At 38.8% G+C, this 20,101-nt stretch overlaps 1 long non-coding RNA gene across 4 annotated transcripts in view; it reads right to left on the reverse strand.

The window, feature by feature from the left end:
• LOC140604636 (uncharacterized) overlaps nt 1–20,101 on the reverse strand; it is a 76,865-nt gene that overhangs the window by 30,789 nt on the left and 25,975 nt on the right. For all 4 annotated transcript variants that reach the window (XR_012007454.1, XR_012007455.1, XR_012007456.1 and 1 more), the window contains one exon: nt 2,690–2,809. This is a non-coding gene — a long non-coding RNA (uncharacterized lncRNA). The remainder of the gene's footprint in view (nt 1–2,689; nt 2,810–20,101) is intronic.

The following is a 20,101-nucleotide window of genomic DNA, read 5'->3' on the forward strand; positions in this document are numbered from 1 at the left end:
GGTAATTGTCATAAGGATATCTGTAATTCTAAGGCCTTTTATATGTATTCTATACATACACACATGTATACACATGTATATAAAATACATAGAAAAAGCCTCCAATTTATGTGTGAAAGGACCATTGTTTTTCTTACCAAGTGCAGCTTTCTTGGGTACACACTTCTGCTAGCTGCTAGCTGTTAGCTGTTTAGATCCTAGTAACAGCAGTGAGAAGGTAACCAAAGCCAGCTTCAACTGGGAACCAGGTCAGTTCTACAATTGTGTCACTGTAGTTTAAGAGGAATTTGGAGTATTTTTCCTCAAAGATTGTGCTAAAGTCTATATTGACTCACTTCACTGGCAAATCTCTGGGTATCAATTTCGGCCATGACTTTTGAAAAATCCTTAATATAGCTGGTGAATAGAAATGCTCTTTGTAGCTTTTTTACCATTTCAACAAAAATAGAAAGTTGCAGGGGTCGTCAAGCCACTGATTTTCCCACTACTCTACATGAAAGATATTGGTAGAATTTCATGTTTCCCTGGCTTTCTTGGACGCACCTTGGTTGTTAACCAGCTGCAACCATTCCTTTTTACTTTGCTTCCCTTCTTACCAGCTTTAATACCTCTCTACTTTTCTGTTTCTCAAAAGAAAAAAAATTGAATTATTACCTGTAAATGAATATTAATCTTTAAAGTTTTCTTTATCTGTTCCTTTCCAAAAAGCAAAAAAACCAAAAGCAAAAAAACAAAACAAGAAAGTAGTGGACAAAGTCCCAAACTAAATTGGCTAATTTGGAAAGGGAAAAAAATGTAATGCTGAAAAGGAAGGGTTACATACAGGATGTTCTTAAAAAACTAGAGATTTCATATGCCAGAACTGTAACAGGAAGCAATCACATACCTTTTGTGATTTTTGGAATTTTTATGAGTAGAATCTGAATCCACGTTAGCAGTCATTAGGAAGCAACCGAACTAATCACAACATAAGTGGTAAATACACCAAACTGTTACATAGAAGAGGAATGTATAAAACTTGAAAAGGAATGTAAAGTAACATGCCAAAATGCTAAGAACCACCTAGTGTTTTCCTTACAATTTGTCATGTACATCAGTTTACCACGGCTTAGACATACCGAAATGATAAAACCCTAGTTCTGAACATGTAATCAGTGGTTTTCAAACTTTCCTTTGGCCATATATCCTCAAAGAAAAATAGGAGCCCTGAGTGTATAAAACAGGAGCAGAACTACTTTAGGGACGCCTGGGTCATCGGGCTCCCCATAGGAAGCCTGCTTCTCCCTCTGCCTATGTCTCTGCCTCTTGATGTGTGTGTCTCATAAATAAATAAATTTTTTTAAAAATAACTAGTTCAAGAAGGGTGGCACCCCTGAATTCCTTCAGCACCTCTATGGACCATGAACAGAAGGGGGCTTAACAACTGTAAGGCTCAGTGTAGGTAGCTTACTTCTGCAACAGGTATTAGAAAGTCACCAGTTTACTGCAAAACGGAATTACTCTGTTTTTAAGTAGTATACCATATAGGATTTGTAATTAGTAGGGACTCCAGTAAGCCTTAAAGGACCATCACATAAATTAACATTTTAATAAAACTAAAAATAGCTACCATCTCTTTTTTATTGTGAAATATAATTGTGGAAGTGCACAAAATCCAATAATTATTAGTTGAATGTCCATACCTAGTTTACAAAATAAAACTATCAGTACTGCAAGAACTCCCGTGTGAGTAGCTACCATTTATTTGGGCCTTCGATGTGTTAATTTGCCTGTCTTTTTTCTTTTGTTTTTTTTTTTAAAGTAAGCTTTATGTCCAGCATGGGACTTGAACTCACAACCCTAAGATCAAGAGTCACATGCTCTACTGACTGAGCTAGCCACGTACCCCTACTGAGGCCTTATTTAAGCCTTCCTGAACCCTATGAGGAGGTTGGTATTGTTGATCTTTACAAATGAGACAACTGATGAGCATTTTGAATTGTTTCTCTCAAATCACAGAACTAGTGTTATGTTGAAGCAGGGACTCAAATTCAGGGTTCTCACTGAAGACTAAGCTATGACTTGGTTCTAATCTAGGGCGGTCATTGTGAACGCCAATGAAACATGCGGTACCATGATCTTTGTTTCCTATGTTCCAGAAAGTACTAAGTGTAATCACACTTTGAGGAAAATTTGAGAAACTTTGACTATTTAGGAAGCTTCTAAAGAAGTAAACTTAATTATTTTTTTAAAAGATTTACTTATTCACAAGAGACCGGGAGAGGCAGAGACATAGGCAAAGGAAGAGGGAGAAGCAGGCTCCCCACGGGGATCCCCATGTGGGACTAGATCCCAGGATCCCGGGTTCACAACCACTGAGCCACCCAGGCATCCCTAAAGAAGTAAACTTTAAAGGAAACTGCTCAACTATGTATCTGAAATAATTATTGTAAAATATTTTCTAGCCATTCTATTTGTAGACTTCAAAGGACAATTCACAGAGGCAATGGTATAATCAATGATGTAATCAATGGTTGAAACGAATTATGAATCCTGTCTCATTACCCTTCACCATTTGTATATCATTAAGGGTTTTTTTTGTTGTTTGTTTGTTTTTTGTTTTTTGTTTTTGTATACCAGCTAAAGAAAATTGGTTTTCATGAAATAAGAACTAACAGAGGTCCAGGGAGGCATTTCTAGTTTATCTTACCTGTGTGCACTGACAGTGGGCCACGTTCAACGAGGGAGTTCCCAAATAGTAACCTGTAGTTGTGAAACCAATATGGGATGAAGTATGTACACCTTCTGTCCTTGTCTTTCATCTCGAAATCTTCAATGCAATCAAGAGAAATATGATATAGGTAAAATAAGGACACATTTTGAAAATACTTGTCCTCACCCCCACACACACACCATAATTCACATTCTTTAGCAGTCATTCTACTATTATAACTCCTACAGGGCAGGAAAGGATTATATGACTTTAGGGAAGTCCATACCAGGGGTAGCAAGGTAGATTTTGAGGCAAAGAAGGGTAAAGAAGGGAAACAGGCATGAGACACATGGGTCCTGATCTCTAGTCTATAGCATGACCTTCAGGGGTCAGTAATGCAGCAGTGGGAGTAATGACAGTTTTCATTTACTGAGCCTGCCTTGTTATCCCGACTGTAATCAAAGAACATGTCACTCCTTAGTGAGGTCCAAGAGATCCAAACAAAGAGAAGTACTGAAGGCATCAGGATCTTAAGGCCAGAGCCACAGAGTCATACAACACCAGGGGGCATCATTCACATGGAATGCAGCGGATGTCATTTAATCCAAGGAATGATGTCCCTTGGAGTTGTGGAACAAGGTGGCCCTTTTTGGAATCCCCTGAGATTGCTATATGAGTAAACTTATTTTAAAAATCTTACTTTAGGGTCACCTGGGTGGCTCAGTCACTTAAGCATCCGCCTTTGGCTCAGGTCATGATCCCGGGGTGCTGGGATCGAGCCCCATATTGGGCTCCCTGCTCTGTGGGGAGTCTGCTTCCCCCTCCCTCTGCTCTTGGCATGCAGGTGCTTGCTCTCTCTCTCCCCCACTCTCAAATAAATAAAATCTTTAAAACAAAACAAAACAAAACAAAAAAACCAAACTGTTCTTGGGACTAGTGTATGTTAAAGGTATTTGACCATGCCAGGGGCACTATTTATACATACTTGGTCATGAGTTACTTTGCCCAACACATTCTTGTCTAGATTCTAAGACAACAGTATAAAATCACATCATATCAGGTGATGCAAGGTTACTTGGGTTATTTATTTTTTTTATTGGAGTTCAATTTGCCAACATATAGCATATCACCCAGTGCTCATCCTGTCAAGTGCCCCCTTCAGTGCCCGTCACCCAGTCCCCCAACCCCCAGCCCACCTCCCTTTCCACTACCTACTTGAGTTATTTTAAGGATTTTTTTTCTCCATTCACAAAGCTTGGGGGCAAGTTAGGAACCAGGAAGATGAAGAATTATGTCAGTTCAGATATGGAATAACAGAGAATGTGCTCTGTGTTCTCTCCCACAGACACATAATGTCCCTTAATTATCAGGTTTGCTTCTGCACATTCAATGTAAACCTACCACCCATCTCTGTTTCCCTTCGATCTATTTCTTTGCTCCATTAATTCTCTCCTGATTGTTAACTTGGCTGAGGTGAGCTAACATAAATCAGAGATTTTTAAGAGTTTCACTTTCTAAAATCATGGAAGTTAGTACATCCTTCAGAAGTTGGACATCCCATAAATTTCAGTGATGTTGGGTCTGGGAGAAAAGTGAAAGGGAAAATTGCTGACCCCTTTTGATCTCTGTCGGTATAAAGCAAGAGGGGAAAGAGTGGATCATAGAAAATAAGATCAGCTCAAGCAACTTTGTTCCCATCAAATGGACCTATGAATTTTGTGTAGACTTTGGTGCTTCTTTAGAATTTAAAATTCTATCCCATGTAAGGAAATCCATGCCATCATATATCAAAGCAAAGCTTTTCCACTGAGTCTTGACTTATAACAGGAAAACCAAAATAACATTAACAACATATTGATTTTCTACGCCTGCTATAAAAAATTACCAAAACTGTAGTGGCTTAAACTATACAAATCTATAGATTAGAAGTCCAATGTAGGTCTCCAGGGCTCAAATTAAGTTGTTGGCAGCTCCATGTCCCCTTTTGGGAGCTCGGAGGAAGAGTCGGTTTGCCTTTTTCAGTTTCCAGGGGCCGCTTATATTCCTTGCTCTTTAGCCTCTTCCTCTATCTACAGGCTAGAAATAGTGGGTCAAGTCCTCAAATAGCATCACCTTGACCCTGCTTCTGCTATCACATCCTTTTTCCTACCCCTGACATCTCCATCTACTCTCAGAGGGACCTCTGTGATTACATCAGGTTCACATAGATAAATCACCCTATTTTAAGATCATTTGATTAGTTGATCATCTGATCAACTTTATTGATTCCATTTGCAATCTTCATTCGCCTTTGCCATGTAATGTAACATATTCACAAGCTTCAGAGCTTAAGACATAGTAGGACATGATATCCTGGAGGTCTATCATTCTGCCTACCATATAGAGATTCAAATTCACCACCAGCACCACCACCATTTATCTTATGAATGTTGGCTTTTTAACTTCATAAATGACAAGTGTTTACTGCTTTCCTGCTGAGCAGATGCAGAATGGAAAGTGGTGCAGCTTAAAAATGAGTCCCACAGTGCAGCTCAATAAATTGATGTAATTAAAATGGATATTTGTATTTTAAACAATGATCACAAGTCGTTTCTCTGCCATTTAATCCTCGAAGTCTAATAAGGGAACCTCTTTCTACTCCCAGTATCCTTAAGAATGACTTCCTCTTAAGTGTCAGATAAAAGGCGTACAATAATAGCTATAATGGCAAACAAATTGTTGGCAGTTTTTCAAGACTTCTTTGGGGGCTAGTAGAATTATATCTTTGACATAATGAGGCTGGTGGGTGTGGTAAGAGCTATAAAATAAGTGCTCCGTGCCTAATTTCATTTACTTAGTGCCTAACTGATCTCACTAATGTTAAATGTCAAGTCATTGCTGAGCAAGATACATCTTAATTTTTTTAAGATTTATTTATTTATTTCAGAGAGGGAGAAAAAGAGCAGGGAGATGGGCAGAGAGAGAGAGAGGAAGATAAGTGGACTCCCCACTAAGTGACGAGTCCAATGTGGGGCTCGATTCCAGGACTCTGGGATCATGACCTGAGCTAAAATCAAGAGTCAGACACTTAACCAACTGAGCCACCCAGGTGCCCTACATTTTTTTTTCTTTTTTAATATTTTATTTCTAAGTAATCTCTACATCCAATGTGAGCCTCGAACTCACAACCCTGAGATCAAGAGTCGCAAACTTCACTGACTCCAGCCAGGTGCCCCAAATACATCTTAAATTTATAACTCTCAAGTAGAGCTGAACAAATAGCCAAATGGCATATATAGATATTAAAACACATGATTGAACATTCTCTATAGTCATAATGGTTAAATACATCCTAGGCATTTGAAAAACCACGTTGGCTAACTTCAAATACCTAATATTTCATTGCGAGTATTCTAAAGAGGTAAAGGAAAAATGTTCATGAGGAACATGGCAGCACATGTTTTGCTCCAGATAATATGTATACTTCTAAAATCAGAGTTATCTGATTTTTTTAGCAGCAAATTTACAAAACAGAAATTTTGTATGCTTCAAAGAAAGAGTGTCTTTATTTGGAAAGAATATCTGTATTTCATTATTTTACCATCTTCAAGGCATTTTTAAGCTGCCTCTTTTGGAATTGCCTTTGGTTCCAGAAGCATATTCTTCAGAATTGCCCCATTTATTTAGTGGTAGGTAATATTTCTATTTTGTGGATTGATTTTATTTTTACTTTTACTTGAGTTTAGGGTACAAAATGCACTTATCAGATGAGGTCTCAAATTAACTCATTAGTTTTGATAATTCACTACTCCCCACTTAAGGGCTCTTGTGTCAACTGGCTTAACCCAAAAGTTGTCCAATCTTACCATTTCTTGCCATTCAGTTAGGGTTCTTTTGTTTCAAGCTACAGAAATTAATTCTAAAATGGCAAAACAAAAATTATTGAAAGATTACTCATTGAAATGAAAGACAAATTAAACTACCAGATCTCAAGAATGTAGGCAGCAGATGCCTATAAGAGACTCATTTTAGACCTAAAGACACCTGTTGATTGAAAGTGAGGGGATGGAGAAATATCTATCATGCAAATGGATGTCAAAAGAAAGCCAGAGTAGTTAATACTTATTTCAGACAAAATACTCTTTTTTTTTAAGGTTTTATTTATTTATTCATGAGAGACACAGAGAGAGGCAGAGACACAGGTTCCATGCAGGGAACCCGATGTGAGACTCAGTCCCAGGACTCCAGGATCACACCCTGAGCCAAAGGTAGATGCTCAACCACTGAGCCATGCAGGAGTTCCTGGACAAAATAGACTCTAAAACAAAAACTAGCAAGAGACAGAGAAGGACACTACATAATAATAAAGAGGACAATCCAACAAGAAGATATAATGATTGTAAATATTTATCACCCAATATGGGAACACCCAAATACATAATAACAGTTAATAACATAAAATAACTAATCAATAGGGAACTTTCACACCCCACTTATAACAATGTACAAATCATCTTAACAGAACATTAGCCAGGAAACAATGACTTTGAATGACAAACTGGAATAGATGGGTTTATTTATTTATTTATTTAGTTTTAAATATTTTATTTATTTATTCATGAGAGACACAGAGAGAGAGGCAGAGACATAGGCAGAGGGAGAAGCAGGCTCCCTGCAGGAAGCTCAATGTGGGACTTGATCCCAGGACTCCAGGATAACGCCCTGAGCCAAAGGCAGGCGCTTAACTGCTGAGCCACCCAGATGTCCCCAGATGGGTTTAACATATATTCAGAACATTCCATCCTAAAACAACAGAATACATTCTTTTCAAGTACATATGGAACATTCTCCGGAATAGATCACATATAAGGCCACAAAACAAGTCTCGACAAATTCAAAAACATCAAAGTCATACCACGCATCTTTTTAGATCACAATGCTATGAAACTAGAAGTCAGCCACAAGAAAAAATCTGGAAAGACCACAAACACATGAATATTAAATACCATGCTACTACATAATGAATGGGTCAACCAGGAAGTAAAAGAAAAAATAAAAACGTACACTGAAACAAATGAAAATGAAAACAACAAAACAAAGTCAGTTCTAAGAGGGCAGTATATAGCAATACAAGGCTTCCTCACAAAGCAAGGAAAATCTCAAACAACCTAACCTTACACATAAAGGAGCTAGAAAAAGAACAACAAACAAAACCTAAAACCAGCAAAAGGAAGGAAATAATGAACATTAGAGCAGATATAAATGATATACAAGCTAAAAAAAAACAACAACAATAGAACAAATCAATGAAACCAGGACTTGGTTCTTTGAAAAAAATCACTAAAATTGATAAACCTGTAGCCAGGTTTATCAAGACAAAAGAGGACTCAAATAAAATTTCAAATGAGAGAGGAGAAATAATTACCAACACCACAGAAATACAATCATAAGAGAATATTAGGGAGGCGCTGGCTGGCTCAGTCAGTGGAGTGTGCAACTCTCGACCTCAAGGATGTATGTTTGAGCCCCATGCTGGGTGTACAGATTTCTTAAAAATAAAGTCTTTTTAAAAAGTTATGAAAAACTATATGCCAACAAATGGGACAACCTAGAAGAAATGGATTAAATTCCTAGAGACATAAAAACTACCAAAACTGAAACAGGAAGAAATAGAAAATCTGAACAGACCAATAGCAAGCAAAGAAATTGAGCCAGTAATAAAAAAACTCCCAACAAACAAAAGTCTCGGACCAGATGGCTTCACAGGCGAATTCTACCAAACATTTAAAGAATTAATACTGATTCTTCCGAAACAATTCCAAAAAATAGAAAATGAAGGAAAATTTCCAAATTCATTCTATGAAATCAGCATTACCCGGATACCAAAACCAGATAAACACACCACTAAAAAAGAGAACCATAGGCAAGAATCCCTGATGAATATGGATGCGAAAATTCTCAACAAAATACTAGGAAACTGAATTCAATGATACGTTACAAAAATCAACCACCATAGTTAAACGAAACTTATTCCTGGGATGCAAGTGTGGTTCAACAGTCACAAATCAGTGTGATACATCACATCAAGAGAAAGGATAAGAGTCATATGATCATTTCAATAGATACAGAAAAAATACAACATCCATTCATGATAAAAACCCTCAACAAAGTAGGTTTAGAGGGAACATACCTAAACCTAATAAAGGCCATATTTGAAAAACCCACAGCTAACATCCTTAATGGGGGAAAACTGAAAACTTTTCCCCTAAGATCAGGAACAAGACAAGGATGTCCACTCTTACTACTTCTATTCAACATAGTACTGGAGTCCTAGCCACAACAGTTACAACAAAAGGAAATAAAAGACAAATTGGTAAGGAAGAAATAAAAACTTCCATTGTTTGCAGATGAAATGAAACTATATGTAGAAAACCCGAAAGACTCCAACAAAAAGCTGCTAAAACCGATAAACAAATTTAGTAAAGCCACAGAATACAAAATCAATGTACAGCAATTTGCTGCATTTCTATACACCAATAATGAAAATGAATAATGAAGTAGCAAGAAGAAAAATTAACAATCCCATTTACAATTGTACCCCCCAAAATAAGATATCTCAGAATAAACCTAACCAAGGAGGTAAAAGACCTGTACTCTGAAAACTATAAAATGCCAATGAACAAAAATGAAGATGATGCAGAGAAATGAAAAGACGTTCTATACTCATGGATTGGAAGAACAAATATTGGGGGGGGTTGTTGTTTTAAGATTTTATTTATTTATTCATGAGAGACACAGAGAGAGGAAGAGACATAGGCAGAGGGAAGAAGCAGGCTCCTTGTGAAGAGCCTAATGTGGGACTCCATCCCAGGACTCTGGGATCACATGGAGTGATCATGAGCCAAAGGCAGATGCTCAAGCACTGAGCTACCCAGGTGTCCTGGAAGAACAAATATTTTAAATGTCTATACTATCCAAAGCAATCAGTCTGTACATTTAATGCAATCCTTATCAGGATACCAACAGAATTTTTCACAGAATGAAAATTAACAATCCTAAAATTTTTATGGAACCACAAAAGGGCTCAAATAGCTAAAGCAATCTTGAAAAAGAAAAGCAAAGCTGGAGACATCACAATTCTGGACTTCGAGTTATATTACAAAGCTGTAGTAATCAAAATAGTATGGTACTGGCACAAAAACACATAGGTCAATAGAACACAATAGAAAATCCAGAAATAAACGCACAATTATGTGGTCAATTAATCTCAAAACAGGAAAGAATATGCAACGGGGAAAAAATGGTGTCTTCAACAAATGGTGTTGGGAAAACTGGACAGCTATATGCAAAAGAATGAGACTGGACCACTTTCTTACCATACACAAAAATAAACTCAAAATGGATTAAAGATATAAATGTGAGACCTAAGATCATTAAAATCCTAGAAGAGAACATAGGCAGTAACTTCTTTGACGTCGGCCATAACAACTTCATTCTAGATATGTCTCCCGAGGCAAGGGAAATAAAAGCAAAAATAAACTATTGGGACTTTGTCAACATAAAAAGCTTCTGCACAGTGAAGGAAACAATCAGCAAAACTAAAAAGCAATTTTTGGAATAAGAGAAGATATTTGCAAATGACATATCTGATAAAGGGTTAGAATCTAAAATAAATAATGAATTTATAGAACTTAATACCCCCAAACCCCAAAAATCCAATTAAAAAATGGACAGAAGACATGAACAGACATTTCTCCAAAGAAGTGACACAGATGGCTAACAGACACATGAAAAGATGGTCGTCATCACTTATCATCAGGGAAATGCAAATCAAAACTATAATGAGATACCACCTTGCATCTGTCAGAACGGCCAAAATCAATAGCACAAGAAACAACAGGTGTTGGAGTGGATGTGGAGATAAAGGAAGCCTCCTGCACCACTGGTAGGAATGCAAACTGGTGCAGCCACTGTGGAAAATAGCATGAAGCTTCATCAAAAAGCTAAAAATAGGGGATCCCTGGGTGGCTCAGCGGTTAGCGCCTGCCTTCGGCCCAGGGCGTGATCCTGGAGACCTGGGATCAAGTCCCACATCCGGTTCCCTGTGTGGAGCCTGCCTGTCCCTCTGCCTCTCTCTCTATCTCTCTGTGTGTCTCTCATGAATAAATAAATATTTTTTTTTTAAAAAAAGCAAAAAATAGAGGGGTGCCAAGGTGGCTCAGTTGGTTGAAGGTCTGTCTCTTGGTTTTAGCTCAGGCCACGATCTTGGGGTTGTGGGATCAAGCCCTCCATCAGGCTCTGCACTCAGCAGCGAGTCTGCTTGGAGATTCTTTCCCTCTACCCCTCCCCTCACTCATGTGCTCTCTCTCTCTCTCTCTTTCTAGGATAAATAAATGTTTTTTTAAAAAGGGGTGCCTGGGTGGCTCAGTAGTTGAGCATCTGCCTTTGGCTCAGGTCATGATCCTGGAGTCCCAGGATCAAGTCCCACATCAGGCTCCCTGCATGGAGCCTGCTTCTCCCTCTGCCTATGTCTCTGCCTCTCTCTGTGTGTCTCTTGTGAATAAATAAATAAAATCTTTTAAAAAAGTTAATAGAACTATCTTATGATACAGCAATTGCACTACTGGGTTTATCAAAAAAATATAAGAACACTAATTCAAAGGGATACATGCACCCCTTTATAGCAGCATTATTTATCATAGCCAAGATTTGGAAGCAGCCAAGTGGTCCATCAGTAGAAGAATGGATAAAGAAGATGTGGTATATATGTATGTGTATATATATATACACACACACAATGGAATATTATTCAGCCATTTGCAATGACATGGATGGAGCCAGAGAGTATTATGCTATGTGAAATAAGTCTGTCAGAGAAAGACAAAATATCATATGATTTCACTAATATGTGGAATTTAAGAAACAAAACAAATAAGCAAAGGGAAGAAAAGGAGAGAGACATATCAAGAAATAGTTTTTTTGGGTGCCTGGCTGTTTCAGTCTGTAAAATAGGTGAATCTTGATCTCAGCGTCATGAGTTTGACTTCCACATTGAGTGTGGAGCCGAGAAGAGGAGAGGAGAGGAGAGGAGAGGAGAGGAGAGGAGAGGAGAGGAGAGGAGAGGAGAGGAGAGGAGAGGAGAAGAGAAGAGAAGAGAAGAGAAGAGAAGAGAAGAGAAGAGAAGAGAAGAGAAGAGAAGAGAAGAGAAGAGGGAAGGTCTCTTAATGAAAGAGAACAAACTGATGGTTAGCAGAGGGGAGGTGGGTTGGGGGATGAGCACTAGCTGGTGTGTGGAAGTGCTGAATCACTATATTGTATACCCCTTAAACTAATATAACACTGTATGTTTACTAACTAGAATTTAAATAAAAACGTTTATTTACTTATTTATTTATTTTTAAATATTTTATTTATTTATTCATGAGAGACACACACACACAAACAGAGAGAGAGAGAAAGAGAGAGGCAGAGACACAGGCAGAGGGAGAAGCAGGCTCCATGCAGGGAGCCTGATGTGGGACTCGATGCCAGATCTCCAGAATCAGGCCCTGGGCTGAAGGTGGCGCTAAACTGCTGAGCCACCTGGGCTGCCCTAAAATAAAAACTTAAAAACCACTATGCCGAAAATAAAAATCTAAGTAGCAGAGACAGACAACTTCTCTCTCTCTTTTTAAAAGTAGACTCTACCCCTGGGGGTGGGGGGAGGGGCTTGAACTCACAACAATGAGATTGAGAGTCACATGCTCTATTAACTGAGCCAGCCAGGTGCCCCAGAGACAATTTCATCAAGGTACTGTCATCAAAACAATCCAGTTCCAACCATTCTATGTTCTGTAATTTAACTCAAGCTTCGGGTTCTCAGGAAAGAAAATCCAAATTGCTAAACTTAGGTTACATGTCTGTCTCATGGGGTGCAGGTGGAGGTGCATGAATAATTTACTGACCAATATTAACAGCAGTTTTGGCTCCATGAAGGTCCAGACCTAGATACCACTTGGATAAATCAGAACTTACTTTTTTAAAGGATATAGAATGAAGTCAGCACAGTCGGGATACTCTGCAGAAAGATCAACAATATTCTCCAAAGACAAAGAGAAGTTGAAACTTCTGGACCCAGACCCTCAAAAGATAATGTGGTGAGTTGGCAAGGGTCACATCAGACCTTCTGAGAGCTCAGTTGCACCCCTCAGGCCCACATTTCAGAGGCTAGAAGTCTGAGAGACAGCCTGTCTAATATGTTGAAGGCTGTTGGATCCACACCAAATGCACCCCATGGTAGAGTTAGGTTCTGTGCACTGTGATTTCTAGGGTTCAATATATAGTGCTTTTAGGTCTGGAAAAACTTCACCTCTTGCTCTTAGCTTTTGCAAGATAGCATGGCTTGAGCCAAGAACATACTCAAATTCAATGCTGTAGGAGCAGAACAAAGTCCGTGATAGCTCCTGGACCAGCTAAAGGGGCAATCCTGAGCCAGGCCCTTGAAAGACATCCCCTTGAGACCACAGGGCTGGGCGTGGGTGCAGGCAGGGGTGGTGCAGTGGTGGTGGCAGGAGATGACAGTTCCTTCAAGTTCTCTCTGCCTCAGGGATCATTCTCCAGAGGGATGTTTTAATTATAAAAAGGGAAAGATGTGCTCGCCAAAACAGAGGTCCTGTAGAGTGACTTATATGAATGATTAGTTGTCGGGATCTCCAACGCGTGCCTCCCGTGCCCCACTCCCTAAGGAGCTAGTCATTAAACCTACCAAGCTACCCAGGTCCTGGAGCACACGCTGTCCCCATTCTCAAAGTCTTTTTTCTCTGAAAGTACCTCAAGCAATCATACCCTCGAAAGAAAAGTAGGCAAGGGATTTGCCTCAGAAACTCCCCCCTAAAACTGATCAGAATGGGGTGGCGCAGGTGCTTTCCCACAATGGATTCACCTCAGTCTGGTTACTGTGGTTTCCTTTCTCCTGGATTTCAAACTACTGTCACATACAGGGGAAGCAGCTCTCTGCTGCTACCCTAATTTTTTGGTTATCACTGGCTTCACGAAGAAGCTGTTCTCACCAAGATGATCTCCAATGTTTTATTCCATTCCAACAGCTAAGAGGTGGCAACCACAGACACAGCACATGCTCTTAAATCTGATATAATCTGTAAAAGGAATAAATTATTCAATCTTCTCTGTTTTATCAGTAAAAAGTACTCGTGGTGGATCTCACAACCAAAGGATAGCACACTAATAGCAAGTGCTGCTTCCTCTGGAGAGGACAGAGCCAGCCCCATAGGACTGTACTTTCAGACAAACTCCATGCAGAGAGAGTCTGATACCAGTCTAGTTCTTTAGTGTTTTCCACCTTCCATGAGAAAGTCTTTGTATTGAACACAATGCCCTGTCTTCAGGAACTGTTGAGAATACTTAGCAGGCAATTCTGGAACGTTAACGAGGCACATGACACACTGCACATCCTAACTAAGCACAAAGTGACTGCTGCTTTTTAGCACTATCCTAACATCAGGCATACTCACCCATGTCATCCAAAATACTTAACCTTCCTCAAAGGGGATTTTTTGGTCAATTTTATTATGTTTTTTAATAAACATAGTTGAATTTAAATTCATCTTGGCAACATATAGTACAACACTGAGTGTTCATCACATTACGTGCCCTCCTTAATGCCCATCACCCAGTTACCCCATCCCCCCACCCACCTTCTCTTCTGCAACCCTTTGTTTCCCAGAGTCGAGTCTCTCCTGGTTTGTTTTCCTCTCTAATTTTTCCTCACTCAGCTCCCTGCCCCATTACCCTATTGTCTGCTGTACTACTTCTTATATTCCTCATATGAGTGAAACCATATGATAATTGTCTTTCTCTGATTGACTTATTTCACTCAGCATAGTATCCTTCAGTTTCATACACATTGATGTAAATGGTAGATATTCATCCATCTATCCATTCATCTGTCGAAGGCCATCTTGTCTACCTCCACAGTTTGGCTATTGTGGACATTGCTGCCTTGAGCATTGGGGTGCAGATGTCCCATCATTTCACTCTATCTATATCTTTGGGGTAAATACCTTAGCAATTGCTGGGTCATAGGGTAGCTCTATTTTCAACTTCTTGAGGAACCTCTACACTGTTTTTCAGAGTGGCTGCACCAGTTTGCATTCCCAAGAGTGGAAGAGGGTTTCCCTTTTTTCACATCCTTGACAACATTTATTGCTGCCTGACTTGTTAATTTTAGCCATTCTGACTGGTGTGAGGTGGTATCTCATTGTAGTTTTGATCTGTATTTCCAGAGGGGATTTTCATACCTAAAACCTAGCAGCTTGAGGAGCCCTGAGGTAGACAGCAGGCATATTTGACCCTGTGAGTAATATTATGAGCCCACAAATGTCAGTCTAAGACTCTTCCGCAAATAAGTTAAGAAATCTGGTAGCATAAATAATACTGTTTTGTATTTTAAAATGAAAACACTGTAAAGCAATGAAAAAAAGGACTCCACAATTTGTTAATTGGGAAAGAATTCACAAAGAAGAGGCTATAGAAAAGTATGGCCCAATGGTAGCACAGATGGAATGAGAATAAAGCCTTCCAAGGTAAAAATGTAAATGAAATTGGCACTTAAATTAATGTGTATAATTTGGGAATAAATATGAGTTATATATCATGTGTTTATAAGGTTCTGTTATAATCCAGACCAGTTTCCAGAGTCTGAAGTTGGTGGTGTTAAAGTTGGCAAGTTGCTCTTATTTTCCAGGAAATAATCCAAAAGCATAAGAGAAAATGAGCAAAAAATAAAAATGTGTGTGTGGTGTGTGTGTGTGTGAGAGAGAGAGAGAGAGAGAGAGAGAAATTAGGAGACAGCAGAAATGCCAGATCACAAAATAGAAGAGGGACTCTGAAAAGCAGTAAGGATCAATGAGCTAAGAGCATGGAAGCATATAGAGAGAAAATGCAATCAAAGGGTCATAAAGCCAGCAAACTATACTATCATCATGAAGCACAAAACTTAAATCCTTTGTTTGCAACAGTGGGAATAGGATACATGCACTGATGGGGTAAGTTCTCATGGGGGAAGCAGTCTGTCTCTGTAGCAACAGGAGAAAAGATTTGGTATTTGAAAAAAAAACTCTCCCAAACCTACAGACAAAACTGTAGGTTGTAAGAGTGGGGGAGGAACCCAAATCATGTTCCTCCCCAACCCAAATCATGTTCCTGATCTGGGTTCCTCCCCAATATAACGTCCTAAAAATAGCTGGTCCAGGAATAATTTGTTTCAGAGATGAGTAAGCAAAAAAAAAGAAACTGTACAGGAACTATGAAAGCATACTTCAAGGAAAGAAAAAAAGTAAATAGGTGTTGAGGAGAAACAAATTAAAAAAAAAACTAGTAGTCAACAACCACAAAAGAAAAATATTTCCATAGAATTGCTGAAAATTGGGACCATTGTATTACTTCATGAATTCAAAACAACAACTTTGAAAAGGCAATTAGTCCTTTGAAGCAGGAGCTCAAAGCAGAGATGCAATAACGCAGGGGAGAAAGAATGAGGAATAGGACTATGTAAGACATAAACTGGCAAAATTCAGGGAACAAGTAAGTAGAAGAAAGAAGTAGAGTCATCATAAGAATGAAAGCAACCATTGCTTTCATGGAAGGAAATGGAAACAGTATTAGAAAGGGTTAGAGAGAGAAAAGGACATATGGGAAGAACAGAGAAAGGAGATTCACTGTAAGCAAACTGCAACGTCTGAAAAGGAAAGTTCAAATGGTTGAACAGGACGAATAATAACATTTCCAGAAAATATTTTTGAAATAAAATAAAGCTGGACTCAACATGTCAAAGAGCACAACATTCCAGGAAAACTAGATCCATAATACTAAGTATTTAGATATATCCTATTATTACTGACTTGAAAGGTTTAAAAAAGAATCCTCTGGGTGTCCAAGTAAAAAGATTAAGTCATTTATAAGCAAAATCTCAGAGTGGCCTCAGACTTCTTCATAGCAACAGTCAGCACTAGAAGATATTAAGAAGGAAATGTGACCTTGGGGTGCCAGGGTGGCCCAGTAAGGTAAGCATCCAATTGTTGATTTTGGCTCAGGTCATGATCTCAGAGAGGTGAGATCAAGCCCTGCATTGGGCTCTGCACTGGGCATGGAGCCTGCTTAAGATGCTTTCTCTTCTTCTGCCTCTCTACCCCCATTCTCTCTCCTTCTCTAAAAATTAAAATAAAATAAAATAAAATAAAATAAGAAGGAAATAGATTCTGATATAAAAGAAAAATACATTCAAGAACTCAAGGAATGTTGTCTCTATGAGCCCTTCATAAATAATATACGAGCGGAAAATTTAACCAGCAAGAGATAACTGGGAAATCTAGGACATAAATGTTGGCAGTGATTATTGACTTTGTTTAACAGTATAACAGAGATTAAAGCAAACTTGAAGATTAAAGTGACAGAAAAGAAAGTAAATATTATATTTTGTGATAATATAGAAATGATAAAATTAATAAAATTTTGGGCAGAAGCTGAGTAAGAAGGTAGGTAGTAATAAGTAGGCAAATTTCTTCATCCTTAATGGATGGGATCACAGGTCACCATTTAAGGTTGGCGAATCAAATAATAGTGTTCTTTTTTTCAAGTAGTGAGAAAGATACTCACTGAAATTTGGGAATTGTATGCATATTCAATAATCAACTAAATTTGGGAATAGTATATAAAATAGTGTGATGGTTAATTTTATCCAGTCAACTTGCCTGGGCCATGGGGCTCAGATATTTGGTTAAATATTGTTCTGGATGGGCAATCAGGGGGGTCAGTCGGTTGAACATCCAACTCTTGATTTCAGCTCATCAGGTTATGATCTCAAGATTGTGAGATCAAGCCCTGAGTTGGGCTCTGTCCTGCGCATGGAGCCTGCTTAAGATTCTCTCCCTCTCCTTCTACCCCTCCATACTCTGCCTCCCTCTCTAAAACAAAAAACAAGCAACAACAACAACAACAACAACAACAAAAAACACTGTCCTGGTTGTCTCTGTGAGGGTGTTTCTGGATAAGAATAATATCTGCATTGGTATACTGAGAAAACAGATGGTTCTCCCCACTGGGGGTGGGCTTCATCTAATCTATTGAAAGCCTGAATAGAACAAAAAGGTAGAAGAAGATAGAATTTGCTGTTTTTGCCTGACTATATTGGAGCTAGGACATCAATTTTATGCCTTCAGAATCAGACTTTGATTAGAGCTTATACCACTGGCTCTCCTTGCTCTCAGATCTTCAGACTAATGACTAGAATGTACCTCTGGCTCTCCTGGCTCTCCAGCTTGCTGACTGTAGATTTGGGACTTCTCAGCCTCCAAAGCCATATGAGCCAATTCCTTTCAACAAATTTCTTTGTATGTGTGTATATACATACACACACATATTACCTTTTTAAAGAAAACAGTTTTCAGACTGAAATCACAAAGCAAAATATAAGTCTATGTGGCATTTAGGAGACATGACTAAAACAAAATTATGCAGAACGTTTGAAAATAAAGGGATAAGCAAAAATATATCAATAAAAGTAAAAAAAAAAAAACATTAAATGAGGTACCGTGTAGAAGTGCTTACATTGCTTTGCACATAGAAAGTACTATTAAAATGATGACACAGGATGCCAGGGTAGCTCAGTTAGTTAAGCATCTGTCTTCGGCTCAGGTCATGAGCCAGGTTCCTGAGCAAGGAAGCCCTTGCTCAGCGGGGGTGGGGAGGAAGGGGGAGTCTGCTTCTCCGTCTTCCTTTGCCCCTCCCCCTTGCTTGTGTTCTCTTTCTCTCAAATAAATACGTAAAATCTTTTAAAAAAATGATAACAAAAAATAAACTACCCAAGAAAGCTGGGGTTGAGATGTTATCAGACAAGAATGCAGGTGAGACCAGGAATAGCCTGCTCAAAAGGAAAGATATATTTTAAACCTTATCTGGTGACCTATTCTCAAACTAAAAGACAGGAAAATGAAAAATCTTTCTCTAAGACAGGAATTCAGATAAATATACCATGCATTAATTCAACTTGGAATAGTGTTAGCTGTTGTTTGCCTTGAATAGAAACAACTTGGTTAATGTCACCCATCCATATATCCATGCATGTATACTAACTACTCTGGTATAGAGCTATGGCTTCAGCTACATTCAAAATTTTCTTCTTTTTATCCTAAAAATAACTCTTTCATCAGTAACTCTTTGATGGTTTTTGCCAGAGACAACGAAATATGAACTCTGTCTTAATTTTTTTCTTCTACTGCATACAGGAAGAGTTCCTGGTCTATTAGCAATTCTAGAGCATTCCTATATCTGTATCCAGGCTGATCACAGCCTCTGGCTTCCCTGCTAGATTGCTGTGCTCTAATACAAGTCTGTAAGGCAACGCCAACACCCTCCACACATAAGAAAGCCCCTGCAAAAACCAAGTACAATAACTGCTTCAGTCTTTTTCAAATGTTGGAGCTTTCCTCTGTCTTTGGACAGAAGGCCAACAACAGACAGAAAGGAACACAGTCTTGTATATATCCAAAGTGGTTTTGAATTCATTTCAGTCCACACTTAAATGTCTTCTACTATCACAAAGCAATGCAGGGAATGAATAAAAACAAACTTTGAAAGAAACTGGAGTCTCTAAGATTGATATTGGGGTATTCTGATTGATTCAAGGCCTGTTAGTTCATATCCTATGGGTCTCAATTCATAAGGCACTTCCTGAGAGAGGCCTTCCTTGGCCACCATCATAAAGTAGTTTCCACCAACTGCATTGTCTTTGGATGGTTTCTCAACTGGAATGCCAGGAAGCCCCAGGTTCTATAGGATGTAGCTAGGGGTTCTACAAGACCCTGTGACCAAAACAAAACATTTGTTTGAACTTTGCATGCCATGCAACGTTAGCACTTATAATGCTCAATTGTCCTATTAATTTCATTGGAAGGCAGGGCACAGTGGAACAATTCTCATTTCGTTGAGTCCATTCTCTGTTTTGGACACCAGATAAGGGAGTCTGTTGATAATTTGATAATCAGTAGGCACTACTGCAGCAGGGCAGTAGGGTGAGGGGAAGACGGTAGGCTGCTGACACCAATCAGCTTCTCAGTCTCCCCTTGTATGCCACTAAGTGATGGGAGTGAATAAGCCTACTGGTGAGATGTTTCTTCTAAAGAAGGAATTTTTGATGGCCAACAGACACATGAAAAATGCTCAACATGACTTGGCATCAGGGAAACACAAATCAAAACCACAATGAGATACCACCTCACACAGGTCAGAATGGCTAAAATTAACAAGTCAGGAAACGACAGATGTTGGCAAGGATGCAGAGAAAGGGGAACCCTCATACACTGTTGGTGGGAATGTAAGCTGTTATAGCCACTCTGGAGGTTCCTCAAGAAGTTTAAAAAAGAGCTACCCTATGAA

This window comes from Canis lupus, chromosome 15 (assembly GCF_048164855.1).
Source record: "Canis lupus baileyi chromosome 15, mCanLup2.hap1, whole genome shotgun sequence".
Classification (NCBI taxonomy): Eukaryota; Metazoa; Chordata; class Mammalia; order Carnivora; family Canidae; genus Canis; species Canis lupus.